Genomic DNA, 13,479 nt, shown 5'->3' on the forward strand with positions numbered 1-13,479 from the left:
AGGGGTCCCTGCACGGGAAAGCAATTTTAGGAATTAAAAAAAAAAAATCTTCAAAGAGGGTGGGAGGACGGCTGGACAGGAGGGTGCGGGGCGTAGTGGGGGACAAGTGCCTCCCCGCCGGTATCTTTCTTTCCCAGTCCAGGCTGGGGGCGACCCCCTCCCCACCCACCCACCTGCCCACCGCCGCACCCGCGCCCCCTGCAGTCCCGGGGCCCGCACAGAGCCGCGGGGAGGGTTGGCCGCCGGCCTGGCGGGGGACTGCAAAGGTCTGGCGGCGAGGGCTTATTTAGTGGCCGTGGCTGTAGTACAGGCTGTCCCCGGCAGCCGGCGGAGTCAGCGCACCCACGTGACGGCCCCGGCTCTCCAGTGAGCTCCCCAAACAGACGCACACCCAGCCACACGCGCGCACACACACACACGCACGCACCCCCGCGCGCACACGCCCGCTCTGCCTCTGCGCCCTCCATCCCGGCTCGCTCATTCTCTCGCCCTCTCGCTTCCCCTGCGGTCTCTCGCTCTGCGCGCACACACCACACACACGCACACGCACACACGCACACACACGCGCGCACACACGCAGCCGGCACAGGCGGCGGCGGCGGCTGCTCAAGTCAGGACGAACCTCTCTAGGTACCGTCTTGAGAAGGCGGCGGCGGCGGCGGCGACGGCGGTAGCCCGAGCATCCCTCCTCAGCCGGAGAGGGAGCACCGCCGAGAGTTGCCGTTCCCTTCCCCCTCCTTTTCTTTATTTTTCGAGAGAATTTCTTCTTCGCTTATTGGTTTAATTTGATTTTGAAAATTTTTGGTTGCTTTTGTGTGTGTGCTTTTTTTTTTTTTTTTTTTCCTCATTTTATTTGCATCCAGAGCATGGCGGGCTGCGGGCTGTCGGAAGACACCTTCTTCTCTTCCTTCTTTTACAACTACGGCTCCTCCTGGGAAACCCCTTCCAACCAGGTAAGGGGTGGCTCGGTGCCGGTCGGCGTCGCGCCCCGTGCCCCCAGCCGTGCGCTCACTTGGCACTCGGTGGGGAAGCAGAGGCTCGGGAGGGGGTGGGGAGGCTGGGGGGGGCCAAGTGGGTCGCACCGTCTGGGTCTGTGCCAACCGGTGAGAGGAGGTGTCCGCCTTCCCCCAGCACTAGCTTTCCAGTCTCCAGGGTCTGTTGCGTCCCTCCCTTGTCCAATCTACCATCCAGACCTCTCCCCACCCCCCACCCCAACCTCCCAGCCCAGCGGGAACCCGAGAGAGAGAGGTAGGAGCCGGCACGTTACCCCGAACAACTCCAGGCAAAACCAGGGAACTCGAGCGCAACCTTCCCCAAGTCGCCGCGGGCGCCGCGCCCCTGTGCGCCCGGCGCCTGCCCGCCCTCCAGTTGCGCCGAGGGCCTGCGGAGCTCTGAGTCCCCTGCGACGTGCTGTTCCCCCCGCTACTCCCCCCCGGGCTCCGAGCCACCTCTTTCCCTAAAATGGCTGCAGTCTCAAGTGGAGGCGTCCCCTGACCCCGAGGAGGAGGGGAGCAGAGTGGATGCTCCGGTGCTCATGACCCCGAGCCTCCCCCGGCGCGCACAAGAACCCCACAAACACACACACTTAACTTTGATGACTGTGCAATGCAGTCCGGCTGCATCGTGCCCTCGACGCTCCCCACTGCTGGCCTCGAGGTGTGCTTGTCGGTGTGACTCGGGGGGCGCGGAGAAGCTGGGGGTAGACGCCGGAAGGGGGGGGCGTGGAAGGAGATGGGTGTTAGTGGGCCACTGGTAACCTGGACAGGCATGTGCTCAGGGTCTAGGCGTGCAGAAGCTATTCCGGGAGCCAGAGCGAGAAAGAGAGAGGAAAAATGCCTTTTAATTAAATAACTGTTGTAGTCTGCTGCCCCCACCGCTTGTTTGGTGAAAGTCTACAGGCATCTATCTTCTCCAAACTACACGGGGAAGTGGAGCTGGAGTCGAGGGAGGGGATAGTGTGTGAGTGTGTGTGTGTGTGTGTGTGTGTGTGTGTGTGTGTGTGTGTGTGTGTTTACGCGCGCGAGTCCAGGCTGGGGAAAGTTGGGGCGGGAGGCGAGGCGAAAGAGCAATGGTGAAAGGCAGCAGCAACTCGGTGAGCGGTCGGGGGCGCGGGGGATTCCCGGGCCCGGCGGAACTAGCGCCGCGGGGGGAGCCGGCCGGCGGGGTTTGGGGGGCGTCGAGGAAAAGAGCTCTGTTCTGCCCGGCTTGCCCAGCCGCCGCGGCGTCTCTCCTCCCCAGCTAGCCCGCCCGCCTCGGCAGTTAGCCGGGCTGCCCGCCGCACTCGCCGGCTTTGGCGCGCTCTTTCCCGGGTCCGGGGCGCAGCGCGCTCCTGCGAGCTCCCGGCAAAAGAGCCAATAACCCAAAGCGAAACAACAGAAAAATGCGCTCCGCCGCCCCCGCAACACCCCCAGTTTCCAAGAAACTGAGACTGCCGAACTAGTAATCGCCGGGCGAAGACCTCGCGTCTCCGGCGTGGGCTCTCCAGAAAGCGCCGTGGCCATCCGAGTGAATAATACAGCAGGGCGGCCCGGGAGCCTCTCAGAGGCTCCTGCCGCCTAGACAGCATCAGCGGGAGACGGCGGCGAGCTCCGGCCAGACCGGCCGGCTGCCGCCGCGGGTGGGGGCGTCTGGGCCGCTCCCCGGAAGCGTGCCGGCAGCTCGCCGGGTGCGGAGCTCTGGAAGGCGGGGGACGCGGTGGGGGGGAGGGGTACGACGGGGGGCGGGGTGGCGGCGTGAACTGGGGGTTCAGGCAAGGCAGCCGAGAAACGGGAGGCCCCGCTGGGAGTAGAAACTTGCAGGAACTGCCGAGGGGGTCAGGCGGGCGCTGGGATGGGGGAACTCGAGGGATACCTCGGCTGCCCGAGGCAGGCGCCGGGGGATTTCTCCAGACCACCCTGCCTCGGGTGCTCTCCGTGCCTCCTGGCGCCGGCTCCGGATTGCCGAGAGCCAACAATCCCTCTGGCTCGGCAAACTCCAGCTCTCCAGGAGCGGGCGTGCGCGCGCGCGCGCGTGTGTGTGTGAGATTGTCGATGAGTCAGAAACCAACCCCAGCTGGTCTTTGAGGACCGAGAGGTGTAGGAAAGGCTTGAGCCACTCACCCCGCACAATCCGGGGCGGGATTAGGGATTCCTTGGCAGCGCCGCGCCCCCGGGTCCGGGAGTCAGCTGCGTTAGGATAAGTTTCCAGACGCGTACCTCCGACCTGCACCTCTGGGCCGCGAAACTCCAGCACTTTGTTTACCTCCCAAGGGAGAGATTGAAAGGAGATTTGGGTGTAAGGAAGCTCACAGAGATACAGCTTTACAGCGATGGGAGGTTTGGCAACATCTTTCAACGAGATAGGAAGCAAGTCTTTGAGAGCCTTTAAAAGCTAAGGGCTACGGCCCGATTTTGCGAGACAGGCAATCACGTGCAAACTCCTTGGAAACCGAAGGAGGTGGGCGAGAGGGAGGGGTGCGGGCAGGATTGGAGTAAAGGAAGGAGAGAACCAGAGAAGGGGCGGGGGTGGCGTTTTAAAAAGAGGAAAACTATCGGTCTCTTCGGGTAAAGTTAGTTTAACTTGATTTGGAAAAGCGTTTTCCCAAAAGGCAAGATCTTTCTTCTAGAAAGGGAGACTCATGTTGCTAAGAAAATCGGAAAGAATTTCTGACAAAGCAGCTGGCGCTGCTCTGTGGAGGATGATTAGCTCACAGGCCGGTACTGGGTGGCGTGCTACTCTTAGTGCAGTGGCATTGTATGGTGGGGAAAGGGAGATTATTTGAAATATTGATTTCTTCTTCCACTGGTGCGGTATGAACTTTAAGATAAAGTACAGAAACAAATGAGAGATGTACATCATTAGAGAAAGGTGCCCTCAAAGTACCACCGAGGCTTTAATCTCTGGTGGTAGATGCAGCCAGGCAGTGAGTCTTACCAGGACTTGAGGCTTCCATCGCGGCCCTATCACCATTTTCAGGGATGAAGAATATATAGGTATCAGGACCTAGGTTCTTATTGATCGCCAGTTTGCTTTTTCAGCATTTGAGCGTGGTTATATGACTAAGAAACCTGCTCCTAACTGTTCCTTCGGAGAAAAAGCATTAATTAAACAAAGGCAACCCTAACTCTCATCTTGGACTCTGGGCAGGGCTGCTAGGGTGAGGCCTGGGCCAAATTTGAAAGAGTGAAACTTATTCATGATTTTTACCAGAATCGCTGCCAAAAAGCTTACAAATCTTCCATTCCCTAAAAATAGCAATGCTCTTCAAATATAATTTGTTTACTCCACCTCAATTAAAAATAAAATCCTATTCCTAGTGTTAGAAAGTGCTTATGAAGGTAAGGGTTCCCTGTACAAAAAACAAAACAAAACAAAAACAAACCTTTTTATTTCTAGATCAATATGATATGCTCTCAACATCTAATACCATGTAAAAGAAGCCTTTTTACAACATCAATAGAACGCAGGCATGTCTCCCTGAGAAGCTCTTTTCCTGGAATCACAAGGCATTTTGATTACTTTCATTTTCACAAGAAACATGATTATGACACCTCTGGTGATAAACAAGCAAGTGAAAAAACTAATGAAAATGGGGGTTCTTTATATAGAGACCTGGAAATTTGGAAACGACTGGTGCCTTTATTCCTTACTAAACACAAAAACAGACCCAAAAAACCCAAACACGAATCATGGCTGACTGGAAGGTTTTTAGTCATCCTGTGACATTTTATTATTAAAGCAGGGGGAGGGTGGATTGGGGTGATTTTTTTGGAGAGAGCCCAGTGTGTATTAGAGCCGAATATGTTACCATTAAAAACCTGGGAAATTCCATCTTATATCTGAAGGGACCATGCTGCAGAAATTTTGCACCCACTTGCCAATGTGCAAAACATACCATAGTGAGAGTGGGGCGGGGAGCATCTGCTTAGGTGGAATTTATTTCTTCAATTAGAATGAAAACCCCAATTAAAGCGCATGTACGAAATGTCTCTGATTTGGCTCAGCGCAGCAGACAACAGACCATTCTTTAATTTACAGTTTCACGCCTAGGGATGGCAGTAGTGCAAGCTTCCAGAACCCAACTCTATCTTTTTATGTTGTGCTTTTTCAACCTGCGAGTCTCTCCTATAGTTGTTGAAGCTTTCCGTCTCCATCAGGAAACTGACTGCGCACTGGTCATTACTGCTTGCAGCTGGGACCTGGGTCACCTTCTTAGCTGGCCCCCTGTAAGCCCAAATTGAAGCAGCCCAGGTCTGTATGATATTGAAGCAATCAACTGAAAGTGAACAATGAAGCCAATTAGCTGACTGCTTGGGTGTCCACAAGGCCAGCTATATGACTTTATTCACCCGATTGACCAGGCCTTTGGTTACTGGGTAGCTTAAACCTGAGTTTGTGACAAAGGCATTACCAGCAGACTCGACTCTGCCTTTAACTTTTTTTCTGTCCTCACCCTTCCCTACCACTCCCTCAAATTTGCCAGACTAGAAATGGAAAATGGCATCCTTATAAGGACACACACTCTCTTCTCAGAGCAGACAGTGACTGTTTTGAATTCAGCCCTGGACTTTTGTTAGCCAAGACCTGTAATTCTTTGTACTCACTCTATCTTTTCAAGCAGGCTAGACGTTTCAGTGCAGAATCATTAATGGATTTGGGTAAGTTGTTGAACGCTTGTGCTGACTGCCTATTTTTTGTGGGGGGAGGGGTAGGTCTTGGCACTCCCTCCATGAATATAGATAGCCAAAGCAGAAACAGTCCGCTGAGGAGCACTTCTTTTCCATCCAGTCCAAGTACCGTAAAGAATTCAATATTTTTTTCCCCTCTTTTCTGGGTATTTCATAATTCTTAAAGTGGTAACACTGCTTGGATCCACGGAGATGAGCCAAGACTTGGGACTGTCCTCCGTTTACAAGGTTGTTAGGAAGCCAGTATCTTAAAGCTGGAAAAATGTAAACTGGGCTTCTTTGTTTAAAAACATTTTAATTTCCCTGAAGATGAGTATATGAACTGCAAACTAGTTTTTAGGTGCATTTCTATATATTTACTTCAAATACATTTTAGAAATCTCCCAGCTCACCTTAAATCTAAATCCAGCTCACCTTATCCCAGTTTTTCCAACATTGGGTTTCTCCTAGGTAGACAGAAAAGTAAAAGAGACTTGTAATAACTTGGGTTTGTTGTGGATTTTCCAGCAAGGGTAGCTTCTTTAAGGTACAAGCTTGAAAATCTTGTTCCCTGTTCTGTATAAAGTGCTCTTACCCTCAAACGTGGGAACCAAAGTACAGTGACAATAGCTACCATTTATTAATGCTGTTCCAAATTAAAAGTATGTGACTCCTTTAATCTCCACAACATATGAGTTAGATACCTTTATTATTGTTCCCATTTTATAGATGAAGAAAATAAGGCACAGAGGGGTAGGTACCTTGCCTCAGACCTCAGTGCTAATTAGGGGCCAAACTGGGACACCCTCCAGGCAGTCTGGTTTCAGAGCCCAGAGTCCCACTTACCCTTTCTCCATGCTAGACTTGCTCTCCAGTACAACAGAAAAATGCTGTGTGGCCATAGGTACGTTTCTAGCAAGTTTGTTATGCTGTCATTCATTTGCCAGCTTCATGAAATAATGAATAAATCCTTTGCTTGTCCAAGTTTGCTCATTTTTTTTCCTGGTTATTTATATAACCAGGTATAATTCTGTTTGGGAATGAGTTGAAGTCGTTTTTTTTGGCAAAATCAGCCATAACTACCTGATGCTTTTTTTTTGTTTCTTGGTGATGGACTAAATGTTCGAGTTTACCATTCTTTTCGGTTTGAATGGTTCGTCCAGGTTGAGAGATAGAGAGGGTCTTCAGATTGCCAGCTCCCAACATCAGATAATTACGATTTACTGGAGGGCTCATTCCATATGTATGTGGGCATCAGGAAGATAACCTTGTACAGAAGAAATGTAATTTTAAGATACACAAATAGAATAATTTTTATAAATAGTCATTCAGATGCACCAAAACCGTAGCTTATGTATATATATATATATTATGTATAGGTATGTGTATGTATGTGTGTGTGTATATATATATATATATATATATTTGAGGCATAACTCACTCTCCTTTTATAAGCAAATGTATCATTTTGGGTTTGTTCTGTATATAGCTGTGTTTGCGATTTAGCCTGAGATTTACCTTTCTCGTCATGGCGACGTTATAATGTGTCTTCTGTACCAAATCACGCACCTAACATTTATGTCCATCATGAACTAATGCCTTTTAGTTGTTCATCCCTTGTATCGTGATCTTCTAAAATATAGTTGTGGGAAGGGGAGGGAAAACATGAAATGTCAGTAGTTACAGCAAGACAGTCTCAGCGAAGAGGGCAAAGTCTCTGTCTAGTTTCACGTTCCTGCGGCCCTAGTGGAAAAATGTAAAAGTGCTGGGTTTGCACTGGAATGAGAATGGGGTCACCTACCCTTTGTAGTCATCATCAAGGAAGCAGAACTTCCTCCTTCCAGAGAGAGAGAGAGAGACCATAGGAAATCAATGATCACACTTTGCCACTGGAGAGGTAAATGTGGACAGCAGACGGCATTAAATGAAAGGGCAGCAGAAAAGTGATTTACTCAAGATGGCAGTGTGACTTTTTGGTCCCTTCAAAGAAGTCACATTTTTGACATAATTATATTAACATCTTTCTTTCTTTTGGATTATATTTGTTTTTAAAAAAAGGAGACGGGAAAGTACCGTTAGGTGCTGTTACTGTCTTTTCGCTTGAAAATAGTTACTTAAGGAAAGAAGATTGTCTGGGATATGGAACCACATCTACCCTCCCCTTCTTTTTTGGTTAATAAGAATCGACCTGATTTATTAAAGTTACCGGACTTCTGTTTGTTTGTTTATTCCATGTATTCCCTGACACAGAGGGGAAGCTTGCCAAGGCTCACCTTGACAAGAACGTGCTGCAGAGGGGTGCTTATATGGGAGAGGCACGGAGAAGGGGGGCGATCGCTGGGGTAAAGGGCAGTGTGGGTGTGGAAGCTTAATGACATACGTAGAAGCAGGCGTGTGGTTCTAATAACACTGCCCCCTTTTGGGGTGCGCTTCTGATTGCTTTGTGAGCACATCTTCCTGTAGATTTGAAATATCCAGCTGCAGGTAGTAGCTATGGGGCAAAGGACGTCTGGCTTATATCTGGGAGAAGACAAAAAATCCATGTAATCTCTTGCCTGAAATCGTATTAGAAAGTGTGTTAGTTGTGTAACAACGAAACCAAATAAGCCAAAAAAGCACAAAGAAAAAGAAAGAGGACTCTAACCAACACCCCCTGCCACATTTTGCTCTGATTTATTATTTCCAGTAGCAGTTCAGTCCCTAAAGTTAACAATGAATGATTATGATTCTGTAGTTTTGTTTACAGCATAAATTAGCATTTTGTTTTCTGTTACAGCTTTTGAATGAGGAATTATAATGTATAATTTGCTGAAAATAGATGTTATCATCTCTTAGGATGAGAACAACCCCATAAACTTGAACAAATGATAAAAATGGAATCAATTACATTTCAAATGGAAGTAGTTTACAAACCTCCAAATACAAAGTGGCAATAGTAGCTGGTTATTGTAACAAATAATTAGTTTTTTAAAACAACATTTATTGAATTGCATTGATGATTTGGTAATTGTTCACAGTCGACTGTAGCCCTCCCTCTTCCAAAATGAAATGTGGCGTGGAATGACTGCATCTTATGAACTGCAGGTTGCCTCATTATTTAGTGTTGCAACCAGAATGTATATTTATTTGCAGATGTAACCTTTCTGAGTAATAAGAAAACATCAAATTGACAAAAATGATGCCACCAAGGCTGGTTGGTGGCTTAAGATAAACACCCAAGGGCTCATGAGTGAGTGTTTTCAGGTTGCAAAGAAAGAAAAGAAGTCTATTGTCAAAATGGGTGTGTGTGAGCGTGTGTTGAAGGGGGAAACATGTTAAATAATTTATCAAATAGATGAGTCGTAGTTTTACATCAGCGAGGATTCATTTCTCTGTCCCACTCCCATCACTGTGTTTCCCATAATCCTTTCCATCCTGAGTTGTCATCGTTAATGTGTAAGTTTCACCTCCCCTACCACTTGAGGAAGCTCCTTGTGGGAAGGAACAGTGCCTTCTTCAGTTCAAGATCCCTCATCATGCCTGGCCTGTAGTAGACAGACAGATGTGTTGGAAAATGTCTGAAATTTCAGAAAAGTTTTATACCGTTATATGTGTCCCTTCATTTATTCTTATTTGTTCCATCTCTTAGGATGATGAGGACAATTCTACAGTGTCATTTTTGAAAATGGGAATTTGACTCGGAGAGTAAATGAATCCTGCCTTCATTTAAGTGTCCCCAGGGAAGAAGATGATTGGTTTACTGTAGGCTCCCTAGACCTCTTAATTTTTTTTTTTTTTTTTTTTTTTTTTTTTTTTTTGCGGTACGCGGGCCTCTCACTGGTGTGGCCTCTCCCGCTGCGGAGCACGGGCTCCGGACGCGCAGGCGCAGCGGCCACGGCTCACGGGCCCAGCCGCTCCGCGGCACGTGGGATCCTCCCGGACCGGGGCACGAACCCGCGTCCCCCGCATCGGCAGGCGGACTCTCGACCGCTGCGCCACCAGGGAAGCCCCTAGACCTCTTAATTTTTAAAGTGAAAAATTATGAAGTATATACTTAAATTAATAAATTCAGAAAGGATAAAGGAGGAAAAGTGGGAATCTGAGGGGTTGTAATTTTAATTTTAACTTTTTATTTTTTGGTAACTTCTACATGCTGAGTGGATCATTCATTTTTGATTATTTCTAAAAGATTAATCTATTTCTTTAAAGTTAATATGCAAAGAAATATGTTCAACATCACTTTATTTTTAGATCCCACGATTTAGTCTGAAACAAATCAGTGGTGCATTATAAACACACAAGAATGTATCTAATGACAGGAGTCAGGCTGAACAGATGCTAAAAAAGGATGCTTCTGGTGAAGTTGAGGGAGCTGCAGGAGGGGACGGAAAAAAAATCTCTAGAAGTTGGAGGGCTTGTGAGGTGAACACTGTAGAGACTTTTCACCCATCAAATATGTGTTTGTGCAGTTCAGAGCAGAAGGGAGTCCATTTGCTTCTGCATAAAAGTAGGAATGATGACATCCATCCCCTAGAATGGTGGTTAAGATTAAGTGAGGCCTTGGGCCTGGGAAGACCTTTGCTCTTGATTAATAAAGAGCTGAGTCAGTGTTAGGTCTTCTCCATCAATCCTCAAATATTTATAGAGTACCTACTGATGTGGCAGTGCAGCAGTGTGCCTGGTACATAGTAGTCTCAATACATTAGACCGAGTCGATAATAATAGAGTTCTTGCATTGAACACTTACTATAACATTCCAGAAACCTTTTAAAGTGCTTTACATAGAACAACTCATTTTGTCATCAGAATAATCCTAGAGGTAGGTACTGTTATCAGTGTTGCATATTACTCTTTACAAATGAGGGAGCCGAGGCACAGAGAGGTGAAGTGACAACCAAGGTCACACAGTCAGTAAGTGGTACAGTCAGGATCTGTATCTATGGCTTCCGAGCACGTTTTAATTTTAACCACCATTCTAGGCTGCCTTCGGGTGGACGAACCGATGGGTGACAGGGAAATCAAAGATGGATAAAACCTGCTGCCTTCAACATGGGTGTGGGTTTCACATGGAACCTCACCTCTATGCAGAGAAGGTTAGAAAATGGGTAGTGCTTTAAGAAAGGAGTGGATAACACTGAGTGGTCATTTGGATGATGGGGAGTTTCCTTTTGGCTGGAAGAATCACAGAAGATTTTAAAGAGGCAGTGACATTTGCTTTGGGCTCTGGGAGATGGGGAGAATTCGGGTAGATGAGAATGAGGCAGAGGGGGCATTCCAGGCAGAAGGAATTTGTCAAGGAATAGTTGTCAAGGATTGTTCTTTTTTTGTTGTTGTTGATTTTTTAAAATAAACCAAATTTATTGAGTACCTACAATTTATTGTGCTTATCCCCACCCTCAAGGAGCTTTAGTTTAGTAGGAGAGACATAGATCACATGACATATATACAATATATATTATATATAAATTCTTTTGTATCTGTCTCCGTATGTATATACATATCGTAAATCTATCATCTATTTGTCTGTCCTTCCTTCCATCCGTCCAGCCAGACATCCACCCATCGATCCATCCATCATCTCGTTCAAATTGTGTGAAGTACCAAGAAAGAAAAATAAAAAATGTTATATAGAGAGAAGAACAGGTGAGGGGGCAGGGTCTGCCCTATTCACTGTTTCGGCTTTGGAAGTTTATAAAGGGTCTTCCGAGGGACAAGTTTACAGTCCTCCCACCAGCAGAGCCCCTCCCTCTCTCTTGCTCAGCACAGGGACCGAGCTAGCAGAGGCGGGATCATGTGAGTTAGTAATCTTAAATAGGGGAGTTGCTTTCCAGTCTGTTCTGTCACAAACAGTCAAGAAAGCTTTCAAACTTAGTTGAAAGTTAAGAACTTTGCATCATTTAATATCTGCCCTGTTGACAATGTCAAGAGAAGAGTTTAATTAGTAAATCAAACATAAAGTTTTATTTTGGATCTTATTGCACTTTCATGGATTGCTAAACATTTTCTGGATTAAAATTAGTCATCTGAGCTAGAAAGTGATGTAGCCTCTGAAGTTGGGGACACACTCTGAGACCTGTGCAGCAGTGCTAATGAAATGATTTACTTCTTTCTTTTTGTGATGTCAAACTAAAAGGGTTACATAGCATTGTGAAAAGAGCCAAAAAAAAAAAAATTGTAAAGGGGAATGGAATCATCTTTACAATGTTTGTCGAATGCTTGTTTTTTAGGAAGTAGGGCTCCATTGCTAATTGATTTTGTGACCCTGCTAGTAACAGATGCATTAGAAATAGTTTTGGGATTATTTTCTCCAATTAAACTGGCCTTAAAGAACAAGTTTCTAAAAAAAACCAAACCAAACCAAACAGCAACCCCTACCCCCTCCAAAAACCAATAGGTTGATTCCTGTTTATGTGCATTAAAATAAATACTGGTTCATTTCCCTCCAGTTTGGGCCATATTCATTCTTTTACTGTTGTAGTAAAATCGAGTATGATGATATTTTGGGGAATGTTTATAAAGTGCTCTCTTAGGTCACTATCATTATGGTGGAAGGAGAGCTTGCCTTCTGAAACCATTTTTTTTTTAACTACAGTAGCATCGAATACCCACCGGAAATAAAGTAAATGTTAAATAAATATGCATTATACTCATTTAGGTAGTTCTTTTTTAAATGCTTGTTACAGTGATATTAAACATTTGCATTGTGGGGTCTCACTCCAGGAACAATGACGAAATCTTTATTAAATCTCTGCCTCCTCTGTAACTGATTCTGTCAAGTGACCTCTGAGAGCATCTCAAAAAAGCATAGTCTGAGGTCATTTTAGGCTAATGAGTCTTCCCCAAGCATTACTTAATTGTTTAAATAAAGTAATTAGAGAATGTCCTGTAATATGAGAGCCTTTGAAGATACTTGAATATCCCTCTTTTTGGGAGAATTTTGGGAAAATGCCTAATCTTATATTTGGGTATATTTGGTATTTAAGAAGTCTTCATAAATAGGAAGCACTCCTTGAATGCTGTTGTTCTTATTAGTTCTTTTATATCTGTTGTATTTAAATAGTTACAGCTTTTTCTTAGCTGATTTATAAATGCGTTGAGTTTTTTTTTAAACTTCATTTGCATGACTCACACATTAAATACAGTGCAGGGCACAAAATAGGTGCTAAAATCTTTATTGATCATTTGAAAAGAAAAATAACCTTTGACTCCTTCTGGGAATATACAGGTTATCAGCAGCCCCTGTTTCAAAAAGGACCAGAACATAGAGGTAGGAACATTCCTTTAAGCACCAACCCAAAAAGGGCTTTTGCTAAAAAGGGAGTTTTCTCTTCAAAATTAGGACAAATACTTCTTTTGTTCTGCATTTTCAAGAATAGGGGATACTTTCTTCTTTTATACTTTACTACTTAATTTAAAAAATATATTTAAGCCTGATTTTCTAAGGTACTGTTTTGGAATATCATATACTGGGAAACTGATAAAAGCAAAAGCATATTATTAATTTTTCTTATTATAGATATTTTCGTTTTGGAGATTTTTCTTAGAAAGGTTCAGAAAAAAGAGGAAAATCAAAACCATACATACATAATGCAAACATCAAAAGATAATCACAGATACCATTCTAATGGATATCTTTCCAGTCTTTGTTTTAGGCCTACATAGTATTTCATTTTTACATTAGTATCACGTGTAAGCAATTTTTTAACCTGATCTTAGCACAATAAATCATAACTAACTTGCCACGTAATATTTCATATGCTCCTATATCCCTTTTAATATCTCTGCAGTATTCCATTGTATGATTATAAGACCATTTATTTAACCATCCTCCTAAATGTTGGGTGTTTAGGTTGTC

General features: G+C 45.5%; 1 protein-coding gene across 7 annotated transcripts in view; it reads left to right on the forward strand.

The window, feature by feature from the left end:
- The first annotated feature begins 382 nt into the window (after nt 1-382).
- The window catches only part of PPARGC1A (PPARG coactivator 1 alpha), a 672,898-nt gene continuing 659,801 nt past the window's right edge, over nt 383-13,479 (forward strand). For 4 of the 7 annotated variants that reach the window (XR_010841088.1, XR_010841090.1, XR_010841091.1 and 1 more), the window contains exon 1: nt 601-953. The gene's annotated coding sequence lies outside the window, so the exon portion shown is untranslated. Of the gene's footprint in view, nt 954-13,479 lie in introns of all 7 variants that reach the window. The other 3 variants (XM_067036339.1, XM_067036340.1, XM_067036343.1) reach the window with 3 other exon arrangements.

The sequence above is a fragment of the Kogia breviceps genome, chromosome 6, assembly GCF_026419965.1.
Source record: "Kogia breviceps isolate mKogBre1 chromosome 6, mKogBre1 haplotype 1, whole genome shotgun sequence".
Lineage (NCBI taxonomy): Eukaryota > Metazoa > Chordata > Mammalia > Artiodactyla > Physeteridae > Kogia > Kogia breviceps.